The sequence below is a fragment of the Alligator sinensis genome, unplaced genomic scaffold (assembly GCF_000455745.1).
Source record: "Alligator sinensis unplaced genomic scaffold, ASM45574v1 scaffold392_2, whole genome shotgun sequence".
NCBI classification, from domain to species: Eukaryota; Metazoa; Chordata; order Crocodylia; family Alligatoridae; genus Alligator; species Alligator sinensis.
Genome location: NW_005842145.1, coordinates 800,660 through 814,351, shown reverse-complemented (window position 1 = coordinate 814,351; position 13,692 = coordinate 800,660). Strand labels below are relative to the sequence as shown.

Here is a 13,692-nt window from a genome sequence, read left to right as displayed (position 1 = left end):
CCTCAGGGCATGGGAAGAAATCCCCGCTCCCTCCCCTGCGAGGGGACGCGGCGCTGGGCCCCTCCCCCCCCGAGAGTGGCGCCCAGCAAGGGGCCGAGCAGACGCGGGGGAGGCGGCCTCCCGGTCATCCTCTCCCACGGAGCAGCATCATTTCCTCCCCCGGCACCTCTCTGGGTGAATCACCCGGGCCATGACAAATCCCCCGGCAGCAGCAGGTGGGTCCCGGACTGGCTTGTCCCTACTCCCTCCAGAGCAGACCTGGCAGTGCAGGGAGTGACTTCCAAGTCGCTTCGCCGCCAGATCGTTTTCTTTTTTTTTTTCTTTTCTTTTTTTCAGAAACGACCTGGAAACCTGGATTTCAACTTAAAATCAATCATTAAAAAAAAAAAGGAGGTTCGTGCTTAGCTGCAGGGAGTTGGAGTAGATGAGGACCCTTCCAGCCCCACCTTGGTCCGAGACTCCTGTTAGGGCTGGAAGGAGACCATCCAGTCCAAGCCCTGCTCGGAGCAGGACTTCTCTATGACTTCTCTCCCAAGACAGCTTGCAGCAGAGCACCCGTTTTCTTCGGGGGGGGGGGGGAGTTTTTGGGGGGGGTTTTTAATAAACAACATGGAAAGCTGGATTTCAACTTAAAATCAATCATTAAAAATAAAAGAAACTCCTGCTTAGCTGCAGGGGATTGCAGCAAGATGACCTGTGGAGGTCCCTTCCAGCCCCACTTTTGTCCTAGAATCCTATTAGGGTTGGAAGGGACCTCAGGAGACCATCGAGTCCAAGCCCCTGCTCAAAGCAGAATGTCTCTGTGACTTTCCCAAAACAGCTTGCAGCAGAGCAGCCAGCAGTGTATAGGAGTGGAGCAGAAACCAGTCCCAAGTCCCTCCCAGTGAGAAGAACCAGAGTAGACATCAGCCAAGCATTGGCATTCCCAAGTGCCTGCTGCCTGGGGAGCTGACCAACCTCCTAGGCTAAAGAGTCTCCAGCATCAGATACTGCTGGGCAGGTAGGCACAAATGCCCCGCCAGGCTCTCCAGCCCATGGAAGAAGATATTGCACACAGGCATGGGAAGCTGCAAGCCTCTCTCCCAACTACTGATAAAGGCATGGAGCTGCATCCTAGCAGACCTGAGACAGCATTACTTACGTCATTCATTCACTCGCTTCTTAAGACTTCTCTCCTCTGGTCTAAAGTTGACACTAGTTACTAGTTGACTAAGGCTTTGCTCTGCCTGCGAGCTCTCATGTGCCTGATCTCTTGACAATTAACCCTTCGCCTCCTCCAGCAACTAGATTTCCCCTTCCTCCCTCCCTCCCCTCTCCTGAAAGACTCAAGCCACAGCCCCTTTACACCTCTTTTTACGCCCATACATACGTTCTGCCACGGGCAGCGCTTCAGATTCCTTGCGGAAACCTGTGCTCTGACCACCTCTCAGCTGATAAGAAAAGTACACTCTCTTAAATACACTTTCTGTGAAGAAGGTGGGGAAAGCATGTACACAAAGTAGTTGAGACTCCACAGGGCATTTCTGGTTGGATTTGGTGCTGGGTCCAATTTTCCTCCTTGAGAGCCTGCAAGCAAAGTTCCTATGGCAGCATCCACTTACCAGGTAACCAGGTTTTCCACAACAAAGCCCAAGGTGCATGATCCTTCTCCAAGCAGATCCTGCCTCTCCTTAAGCAAGACTGGCAGCAACTACTGGCAGAGAAGAGAGCTGAAGAAAGAAGGGCAACTTTGGTTCCCAGCCCTTCAAACCCACTGGAGAGAGGCTATCCCTTTGAACATGAAGCATCTCCATCAGAGCTTGGGGTCACACAGATCAGCACAGAGCAGTTCGGAGGGCTGGTCTCTTTTCTTAAAGAAAAAAAAACAACCCAAAAAGCAGATTGTCACAACTTGAAGTGTCCCCTTTCAGAGCCAGGTCCTGCAATGAGTGTCCACTGGTTAGGGTGAAGAAGTTAGTTGAGAGGCTGACCTTGTTAATTGACTGCTGTCATTCTGGCTGGGTGATGGGAGAGGTGCTGGCTGTCCAAGCTGGCTGGGGCCAGGGGCCTCTGGGCTGCTGCTGCCTGCAGGCACTAGGAATTGGGCTGCCCTGCTTTCCGCTGGTTGGATCAGTGCTGTATGGCCAGGGGGACTGCAGTACAGAGAAGGAGGCAGGGAAGGGAGGGGGGAGAGTGCGTAAGGGCCGCCAGCCAGCAGCCTCCCGAGTGCCAGAGCCTGGGAGGGGAGGGAGGGAGGGGACGGGGGAGGGTAACTCCTGGTCAGCCGGTTGGCTAATTCAAAGGCAGTGTGTGTGTCTCCCCTTCAGCACTCACTGACTCACTCACACGGAGAGGGAGACTAGGAAAAAGAAACTAGAGGATTGACAGGCTGGTGACATTTCCCTCCCTCCCTGGGCATGCTTGATGGCTTTACTTTATTTGGTGTGAATAAGGGGAGACCATCCTCCATGTAAGCCCTCTCCCTGCATTGCTTCCCAGTGCTGCAAACAGTGCAGGCAGCATCAAAAAGCACAGTGAGCTCAGAGAAAGGATCAAACGCAAACACTCAGCCTGGAGTTCTGACCAGCCCCCTTCCCCACCCCTTCCTCCTTCTCCTCCTCCTCAGAAGAGTTCAGGAGCGTTTGGTTCCAAGGTGACGGTTCAGCCCATTATAGTAACAGATCCAGCTGTGAAATGTGCTCCCTGGGCATCCAGGGGATCCAGGGCACTGGAGGAGAAGCCCTCTTGGCTCTAAAGGAAAGAATATTGCTTAGGCAGGGAGCAGCGGGTCAGGCTTTGAAAAAGTTTAAAAGACTGAAATATTACTCTTGTTTCTCTCTGCTGTTTTACCAAGGGCAGGAGTGAGCTGTCAGTGCCAGCATGAAGGGGAGCAGAGCACATGCTGGGCTGGAATGAACTGTGTCTAACATCCCAGCTCTTTGAGTGCTGCAGTTCCAACTCAACTTCAGTTTTCACTTAAAACCTGTGAGTTTCTTGCTGTTTCAAAAAAAGCTTGAAAACATGGAGTGAGTGTAAGTAACTGATGCTGTGATGTCTGCTTGAGACACTGGAAGATCCTGTACTAGTAGTACAGGGAAGAGTGAACTGACCTGTTATCTCCTTGGGGGTTAACATCCAAATCCACTGACCTATGGGCTCTACCAAAAACCCCCAAGCAGAGGACAGAAGAGTGTAATGGGCTCATGCCACTCACCCAGACAGATACACCCCAGTTACTAGGTAAGTACTAAGATTCTCACCAGCTGTTGAGCCTGTTTCTGTAGCTGGCAAAAGGTGAATACTGTTGCTGTGCTTCCTGCTGTTAGAAGGAAGGTTTTTCTGCCCTGGCTTTTCTATGAAGGAGATGAACCTACCCCCATGGGAACAAGGGGCTCAGTGCCCATCTTATATGTCTAAGGCACTACCTTGCCTTCATGCAGCCCAGAGCCCATAGACCATGTTAGCTACTCAGAAATAAAGCCTTTCTGACAGTAAGCTGGACTCAGTTTCTTTGATTCTTAAATATTAATTTCTTGTAGCCATGACATTTACAAGAGGAGCAGATAATTTTTCAAATGTCCTGTAAGTGCCATGGGAGGTCCATGGGAACTTACGGTTGCATCAAGTTCTCATAAAATTACATTGTTATCTGGTCTACTTATTACAATGCATGTGGATAGTCTAGCAGTGAATGTATCAGATCTACAGAAAAACTATATAGGAAATGTGTGGGTTTATGCAGAAAGTATTTGTAAGCTATGCTTCACTTTAAAACCAACCTTTTAAGAAAGAGCTTTCATTGCTTAATACCTTATGCACTAGAATGTATTTGTAGACCCAGTAAAACACAGTATCTACTTTACTGCTTATATCTTTATAGGCACCATATGCCAGAATTTTCCATATGGTTATTTTTCAATTAGATCTCATCACTAAGAATGAAGATTATCCCTGAACTCATACTAGAGCCAATATCATGACATTGGTAGACTTGTACTGAAAATTAGTTTAATTTAGATTTCTGCAAGAAAGCTAACTGGTAATAAAGGAAATCAGCAAAATACATCAGTCATAATGTTTGTCCTTCAATTCTACAAAAAGCAATGGAGCACACACTTACATTAAAAGGATACCATAATGTGAAACTCCAGTAATAGAGTGTCACCTTAGAGGGCCACTGACAAGGGCCACTCTCAAGTGATTTTCTGTTTTAAAATGCTCCAATATAAGAAAAAAAGGTCTTCCCTTCCAATGACAAACTCAGGGAAGTCTGATTTTCAGAGATGAGACATAAATGCATTAACCCAGTGCTGAATGCAGTTTCAGGTGTTATTATTATTTGTGCTTCAGTAGCACCCAAAGGACTGATCAGCACTGAGGTCTCACTGTGATAGACGCTGTATAAAAACACAGGAAGAGATAGCTTTTGTTCCAAAGAGATTACAATCTCATTTGAAACACAGTGGAATGTGTGTAGAACAAAAGGGAGAGAGGAAGACAATGATAAAGATGGTCATACATTTACATAGATTAGCTACAATTCCTCCAAAGACTGGCCTGAATTTTCAGTGTATTTTTCGAGAAACTAAAGTCTGTTCAAAACTGATCAAATTAGGTAGGTAAACACATATAGAGACCTTTTCAGCCAGCCAGACACCTAGTTAGAAAGATCCATTTTATAATCAATTTTCACAATGTGTCATTATTGTAAGTGGACACATGTGAGAAGCTGAATGCCTGTGACTTGATCCATTTTACACATAATATACCCCAACTGGGAAATAAAATAATTTAATATAGATCTTTAGAAAACTAGCCTCTTTCCTATCATACTGAGTACAGTTGCTCCATAGTAGAATATTTTCCCTTTATTGAAACACTGTACATAATTAGCATGGGGTTCCAAAGAGACTGCTGTAATAGAGGTCAAAGTAAAACCCATGTCAACTCATTGAGTTGCCCCAGTAAGATATGGAACCATGGCTTGCAGATGTTAAAACTAAATTTTGGCACTTTGAAGGCAAAACATGCCCCTGAGTTTAGTTTTGGATCTGGGAAAATCTTTTTACATTCCTTACTGAGACTGGGTAGCTGAAGATTGGCCAGGTACTGTTAGTCAGGATGCTTTTATCATTTATTTCTTGTCATTTATAACCAGCCACCAGGAGATCTGAATCTTGGCTGGGTTTTGATGTCTATGGGTTCATACTGAATAATAAAGCATTTCTTTCCAGGTGTTTTTATATAATAAATAACTCCCACTAAGAAACTGATTCAAAGTCTAATTTTTTAATTTTATCTTATGTCTTACAATCCATTTCAAAGATATGTAGTGTGTAACTGATGATAATGTATAAACTGGCTAAGGTGAAAACTATTGAAGTGCTCTTACATTAAAATAAGGGATCACATGTGCCCAGGGAAATGATAAATCCATTCCAAAATCCTGGAATTGGATTTTCCTATTTAAATTGTGAAGCAGGTCTTGTATCTCACCATAGCTTGTTTACATTGAAACCCTAGTGAAAAGGATGGCTGCCTGTTGCTTTTTTTCCTTGTTGTTTACAGTTCCTTCAGCTCTCATCTGGAAATGTCTTACTGTTCCTGGAACTTAGCTGTTTCACATCTATGTTGGGCAAGACTAGAGGGATGTGATATGTGCATTCAAATGGAATGTGGTCAGTTGCCAGCCAATTCTAGGCCTGTAAGTAGGGTAAATTCTTGGATAAAGGTCTTATTCCCATAGCTTTTCCTTCCATTACAATACATGCTCTAATCAGAGTAAGATTTCTGTAGCCCCTATCACCACAGTGGAAAACACAACAAAGCCAGCTCTTCCCCCTTGCCACTACAGACAAGGCCGTCCTCAGAAATCACCCAAACACAAAGTTGGAGTGAAGCAGGTAAAGCACCTAAATTTACATTTAAAAAATGAGTTAGAACCCAGCAGAAGAGAAAGTAAAGTTTGAAACAAATTAAATATTAAATGACATTTCTATAACACACATATCCTGAAGGACACAGAGTACTACTTGACAAATTATGAGCCTGGCTCTCTAGTACTCTTATTCAGACAAAACTGCTGTTTACACATAGAAATTATATCATCAGGATTCAGCCCTACTATTTATTATATAAACACAAACACTGCATTGATTTAATGAAATGCAGCCACTTCTAGGGAGAAACACAGCAGCTGTTTAACAGCAGACAGTGATACTATACAACCTTAAGGGTACGTAATTAGAAGTAGAGTAACTGTATGAAATTGCTAGGAAGTTACAGATTCAGAGATGATAGTTAAATTGAATTTGAGATGGGACAGAGTGAATAGTTCATCTTCAAAAGGAGTTGAACTATCACATCTTTAAATTATCACAGTTATTAACGATTTTAATTATACATCTCATATGAAGAAAAAGGAAGAATTTTGTAAACAGAATAAGTAGACAAGACAGCTTCTTGGAATAATTCTTGGGGGGGAAAAACCCTAAATTGTAATACACAAGTTCTCAGATCTCAAGGAATGAACATCAAATGCATTTTCAAATAGGTGAAAGAGGACAGGAGGATCAACATTTTGTTTAGATTCTTCATCTTTGTGATCTAAGTTGGCAGATATTATGGTAAAAATTATTTCCATGCAGAAAGTTTGTAAATGTGTAAGTCCTGATTTAAATATTAGGGGTTTATATGACACTTGCCCTATTGCTTAGTGTATATGCCCTGAGACTACTGAAAATAATACTGCATAGTACAGTGATTACAAAGTCTATTAAGAAGCAAGCTGAGTAATTTCCCACAGCCCACACAGAAATATTAGAAGAAAATGCTGAGATAACCACCATTTTGTTTGTCCTATACTAAGATCCTCCGATATTAATAACATTTCCTTGTGTAAGCCTCAGCAATTTGAGATTGAATATCTGATAAGTGCAATACTGAAACTCACTTTTCTTGTTTGTGGGTGCAAGCATTTTTCTAATCACTTCTGTGGCATGAAGTCAGTTTTCCCTTGTTACTGTGCCTCCTGACTTCACCATAATTTTTGGATTTAATTTTTTTTTCATGTTCTATTACAGATATATACACAGACAACTCCCATTCTTGGATTTTAATACAAGTTTTGGTTGAGGAACCAATCAGAAAAATATGTAAAGAACCATGTTTAAGGGCTCAGATCCTCAAGCAAACAGATGGCAAAAAGACCTGAACAGATTGCGGGACACCAGTAGCAAGGCTGATCTAGTGCCTCTGCCCAGACAACCACCTTCCTCTGGCAACATCACCATAATCCCACTATTCTGTCCTTTTCCTCAAACCTTCCCCCATCATATCATAAGTAGCTGTGGAGGACAGCCTAAAATATCTGAACAGACCTTCTGGAAGTGAGTGTGATATCTAATGGGAGCACCTTCTTTCTCCTCAACTACCCTGAATCCTGCCTTCCCTCCCAAACAGCCAAGGATGCCACAGAGAGGTGTAGAAAAGAAAACGGCAAAATTAAAATTCCCTTTTTATCTCTTAACCATTTCAGATGTGTCCAGCTCTGTGCAAGGTACTGCTGTGGATGGTCAGGTCCATAGTAAAGAAAACAAGACTGGCCCTTCACCTTCAAAAGGTTGGTTTCTAGAGTAATGACTAGTGTCTAGTAGTGTAAGGGTTGGAAGATGATGTTCTATTTTGATTGGCCTTCATAAAGTAGAATGGCATATTCACTGTATAGCTAGTAGCCAGCTATAATTTTCAAAGCTTCCTAGCCTGGCCCATTAGTTTAGAATTAAAATACCTTACAACATTGTAAAATAAGCAGTTACTGTTATTTTCTGTTTTGAATCTGCATTAAATGAATACCCACTCAAATTTATCCAAATTAGGATCAGATCATTTTAGTTCAAAAATACACTGAACCTGTTAACATTCCTTTTTTTTTTTTAAATCTATCTTCTACATGTATAATGTGTCCACCATGACAGTATCTTGGCAGTAACACTGTCTACCATTCAAAAACAATATTTGTCCCAAACAATAACAAAATGCTGCTTTTTATTTGATTATATGGGTAATTAACTTGACAGAATAAAGATTTTGTTTTTCCTAGGATTATTTATTCTGTTGTGAGAATGTGCCGGCTTTGTGGGTTTTTTTAAATTACATCAGCTTCCTAGAAAAAGTCCCTTTCCTCTTGAACTTCATGACAGAACTCCTGTTAATGAGTATACATTCAGGGCCAAAGTTGGAGTTGTTCCTACATGATCATCATAAATCTATGCTGGATACATCTGAAGTAAGAAAGATCTTAACATGACAATCAGGTGTCAAAACAGACATTGTCCTGACTTGGCTTTAAGTCTATGTACAGGTACATGGGTATCTAAATAATTGACTGGCCATCAGAAGTTTTTCTAGCAATAGACTGTAACAGTGGTTTGTAAACCCAAGCAGTGGATTGTAGGCTGAGATTCCTAGTCTTGCCCTTGACTTTGGACACATCACTTTTAAAAGCCATTCTCTTCTTTTCTCTGTCTAGCATACATAAAATCTATTTGGTAAAGGGCTGTAGTGATTAACTCATTTCTATTTGTATTAAGTGCTCTGAGACCCCCTACATGGACATTACAATACATGCACAATTCATTATAAATATGTACTTGCTGATAATTCTCAATATTGCTATCTTTATTCCTGTTGAAATTAAGTCTTTAAGGAGAAGAACAATAGAAGTACGTCAAATACTGAACTCTTAGCCAGGGACATGATGTGCCATGAAAGCAACCAAAGAATGCACAAATACAACTACTTCCTTAGCCTGACGAAGGGTTTTTGAATCCGAAAGCTTGCTTAATAATTATTTTCCAACTATTTGGGTTGGTCTAATAAAAGATATCAGATTCACCCAAGGAACCTTGTCTGCCAAATACAACTAAATAAGTTAATAAGTCATATGCCTATAATGCCACTTTAGCAAGTTAAATCTGTTTTTAATATAATGCCAGAATACTCTGGATTGCATATAGGATGAAGCTCGGGAACACTGTAAAAGAGTGACAGAGATATTGTCAGAGCAATGTATCTTTCTCTACTAGTAAATATAACTGTGTAAAAAAAAAACCCTGATATTTTGACAGATATTTCTTGAAACTTGTATCTTTAAAGTTTCAATGTATTTTTTCCTCTAGAATGACTGCAACATTGTTATGATGCAGTGTATTTCCATTACAGGTAAAGTTATAGGTCAAATCTTACTGTCTTAATTCAAAATTCCTGCATTCAGGTTGAAAACACAACCCTGATAGTTCATGAAAGGATACACTTTCTAGGCTTTTCAGACAATAGGACTGAACAAAAACTAGCTTATTGAGCATGAAAGTTTCTTTAAGTCCTTTCAGTCATTTTAGATTTCAAATGCTTCCTTGTTGGTTTTGACTCAGTGCATTTCCTTCTACTTCACCAGATTCTGCCCTCTGATATGTGCTCGCAGTTCATTGATTTAATTGAGTCTGGGAACAGAAATCTGAAGGCATAACTTGGCTCTGTACATTTCTATCTGATTTATGTCCTTTGTTAAAATTTGTTGTCATCCATGGTCAGTTGCAGTTTTTCTGCATTTAATTTACTCTATTAGAGACACTTAAAGCCCCGTCTTAAATCTCTAAGTCATAGGAATTTCCCTTACAGTCAAACTAATTAATCCACTGTTCGCTGTAACTGGAGAAGTTTGTATTTCTGTAAAAACCTCTGGCTTTCAGGATTTCAGGACAGAACATGCCTGGGTGAGTGCCACTCTTTAAAGTGCTGTACTATATTAACACTACAAGTAGCAAGACTGAAAATTTGTAGAAAAAGTGTACTAATGCTCTCAACCAAAGCCTAAGATCCTACCCTGGAAATTTCATGAGGCCTCCAGCACTCTCTTCTGCTGGCCTCCCAGTGCACCTGTACGGAGGGGAGGGTCTAGCCTGAGGGAGGTTTTTAATGCTCTCTTACAGTGATAGGTATTCATATGGCCGTAACCTAGCAAACTCTGTTGTTGTTGCTGTGGTTATATGCAAAACATGGTGTTTGCTACAGTACCCTTTTTTGTGCCAACTCTGACAACACTTATTGTTGCACAACCCGGAGATATGTAATTTATTTTGGAAAAACTTGAGTACAAAGATTCTGCTCTTTTCTGACCAAGAAAATTAAAGAATTTGAGTAACTTAGGTACCAGGGCTACACAGCATTTTTTTCCTTTTCTTGAAGTGTTTTGCTTATCTAAGAAAACAAATGTTACCTTATCATAGTCAAAGTGCCTCTCTGAGCTTCAGCACTATTTATTTTCAAAAAAAATCTCAAAGGGGAGAGAGACAGACAGAGAGAGAGAATGCACGCATGTACACACATGCAGGCACCCAAACAAACAGAAATACCCATGCCAATGCCTTAGGTATATATGTTTACCTTTGGAAACAAAACAATGCTATAATGTTATATGTTAGTAGCAACTGCCAATGTTCACAGGTGCTGCTATTGAATTATCCTTTGCTGTATTTCCTGTTCAGACATTTTGCAACTCAATGCGTTACTCTTACAATGAAAGATTTCTACAGCCAGCAGAAGTAATTAAAGTCATTTGACTTCAATCAAAATATTCAAGTACTTACAGTTAAGCATGAGTTTAAAGGGTTTAAAGGACTGAGGCTCAGCACCTTCCAAGACAGAGTCCTTAGTGAGAAGGAGAGATAGGCCCTACATATAAAGCTTGGAACCACACAGTTTGATCCACAATCAGACACATCAGAAGGGAGGAAGAAGGTAAGAAGTGTTAAGTGTTGGGATCCCAAAACAGCACCCAAACATACATACAGGAAACAAGGGACACTGTTATGGCACAGTGTTATCTTCTTGCTGTGTTAAACCATGATACCATGGAGACAGATGTCTTAGAAAAGCCTGAAATAGATTAAACTTGGACATATACAGGAGCCAGGATAGAGTTGGGATGGGCTGCCTGTTCCGAAGTTGCCTTGTGGACCCCATTGGTGCCTGTCCAAGCATTGCTGCTATGTTACCCAGGCAAACACTAGACAAATGCAGAGAATTTGGCATCAAAGGACTTGCACTCAGTTCTCATTTGAGCACCTTTGAAATCAGTAGCTTCAAAGGCAACAGCTCTCCTTGTGGTTTTGTAGCACAAAGTAGTTTAGAGCGTATATTTTCCTTCTTTTTCTGCTTTGGATACGTCCTTTTGGAAGCTGGCTGGATCTTTGAGTTTGGGTTGTTTTTTGTCCTTCCCCCTCTCTCCCCCCGCCCCCTCCACCCAGGACACAGATTAAATTACTAATTAGTAATTTAACCACATGGGGGGAAAACTGCCACCTCTGCTTCTGATCACTATGCTGTAATTATAATTCCTAAGTGCACTTGTGTCATATGCCATATTAAGATCACTAAGTAATTTCTTGGGTTCCTACAATTATTCAGCTAAAGACAGAGCAACTATTGTAACATCAGCTCCATTTTGAGATTAATCTGCTTCATGCCATATACAGTCCTCAATGCATGGACAATGAAAGGGACTGACTAGCTCAAATAGCCATGAAAATCAATGGATTAATTTTCTAGTTAATATTCAGGCATGACACAGTCTGGAGTGATCTTTTACAATTATAAAATGTCTCTGGGTAAATATATTTTTAAAAGTGCAAGCATTCTATGCATATGCTGAGATCATGTACTTATATATTAAATATAATATATTTTGGAAGCTGGCTGGATCTTTGAGTTTGGGTTGTTTTTTGTCCTTCCCCCTCTCTCCCCCCGCCCCCTCCACCCAGGACACAGATTAAATTACTAATTAGTAATTTAACCACAGAACCATCAGAACCACAGACCAATGGTCTCACAGAACCATCAAAATGTGTGTATTGCTGATCTATGTAACTACCTGCTGTCAACTGCTGTCACTCATCTTCCTCCCCCCATTCCTCTCATTGTATTTGTTACACCCATTTCACATGCCTTGTCTTAACTGATTGAGACCTTTTGACACCATACAAATAACTCAATGATACTGTTCAAATAAAAATAGTTCCTATACTCTACAATTGGGCAATCTTGTTAGCTTTATACTTTAGTTCTTTCTTAAGGTACAGAAGGCCTAGGCTTCATTCAGCCTGGACTTCCGGTCTTTCTAGAAAAGTAGGTGCTTGAAGAACTGTTGGGAAAGCATGTTTAACCAGAGATGGAAATCATTCACGTCACTTTACAATAATGCCCCTAGAACTATAAGGAAATACATGGACAAGCTTCAAAGGGAAACCAACCTAATCCCTCACAATGAGAATAAAAATTGGTTTCAGTCTTGACAGCAGGGAATGTGAGAGAAGTACAGGTCCAGAGATTACAGGGACAGGGAACCCTAGGGGGGAAACTTACTACTTTTTGAGTTGGACATTGCACCATCTCAAATCTTCACCTTAGATATTTCTAAGGTACCTTTCACTGTGATATCTAAACCCTCCCTACTACTGCTAATCTCCTGGAAGGCTGGAAAAGGATCCTAACTTATATGTTTTTCAATAAAAGGAAAGATGATTTAGTATTTAAGGCACTGGACTAAGACACAGAAAGTCTGAGTACCAACTCTGTTCTGCTCAAACCCCCTGCATGTCTTTGGGCAAGTGATTTAAGTTTCTGTGACTCTTCTGTAAGCCTGATGTTCATATCAATTCTTTAGGGCAAAGATGGTATCTTACTACCTGTTTGAGCAGTGATTCTCAACCTTTTTAAACTCAAGGCACCCCTAGTTAGATTAATGGCATATCTTAGAACATGGGGGCCGAGTACGTAAAACTTTCCACATGTCCATCATCTTAGACCCCATCCCATCCCCTCCCCCCAGCAAAAATAAAAGTCAGCACCTATGCCACAGAAGCTTTCAAGGCACCTCTCAGAAGCTTCTACTTGGTTTTTGGCTATGAAAGAACAGTAGAGCAACTTTACTGTTGCAAAGAACTCAAAAGACCACAACAGGTCAGAATGTTTTTAGTACTATGGTTTGCTATTTGAAATCTCTGGGTTTATCTTGTGAATCACATTGCAGTGCTAACATTGTGTAGCAAGCTGCAGTGCTCTTAAAAGGATCTCAAGGCACCCTGGTCAAAAGTCACTGGTCTAGAGTCACAGTGAAGGCCTGAACTTGCTTAGGGGTTCTAGCTGTTACTGTAACATCCCCACACACTTCAGATTGTGTATGGTAAAGTGTGTGCTTTTGGTTGTTGTCTACTGTGATTTTTTTGTTCTGTATGTGTAGGGGTTTTTTGTGGGTAAGATGGCCCCTGTTGTGCTCAGTTCATGGGAAGCTGGGGCCTACATCTGAGCAAAATATGTAAAACCATCTGGCCACATTGGCCAGAGGAAGCAGAAGATCCTCCAGGCAGATTGGTTGGGAGAAAGACTGGACAGTGGCATTCCCTAATTGGACAAGACTTTGGTAATGTCACACCAGGTGTTTAAGAACAACTCAACTCTCTTTCTCTTGGGACTGCTGAGAGCTGTGCAGCTGAATTGGGAGCCAGGAAAACCTGCTCCCCACTAGGGGGCAGCGGGAGGGTCTCACCCCCACTCTTCACTGAAGCGGTAGGCAAAAGCTGTGACATGGCAAAGCCTCAGGTTCAGGGAGAGGAAGTCTGTCTCAGAGTTTGATACTCCTGTTTCCTCCCTCTTTCC

General features: G+C 41.6%; 1 protein-coding gene across 8 annotated transcripts in view; it reads right to left on the bottom strand.

Annotated features, from left to right (window-relative positions):
- Positions 1–2,112, bottom strand: part of GLIS3 (GLIS family zinc finger 3) — a 354,919-nt gene extending 352,807 nt beyond the window's left edge. For 6 of the 8 annotated variants that reach the window (XR_003094464.1, XM_025206208.1, XM_025206213.1 and 3 more), the window contains exon 1: positions 1,971–2,109. The gene's annotated coding sequence lies outside the window, so the exon portion shown is untranslated. Of the gene's footprint in view, positions 1–1,141; positions 1,525–1,601 lie in introns of those variants that run through there. The other 2 variants (XM_025206209.1, XM_025206210.1) reach the window with 2 other exon arrangements.
- Positions 2,113–13,692: the final 11,580 nt, after the last annotated feature.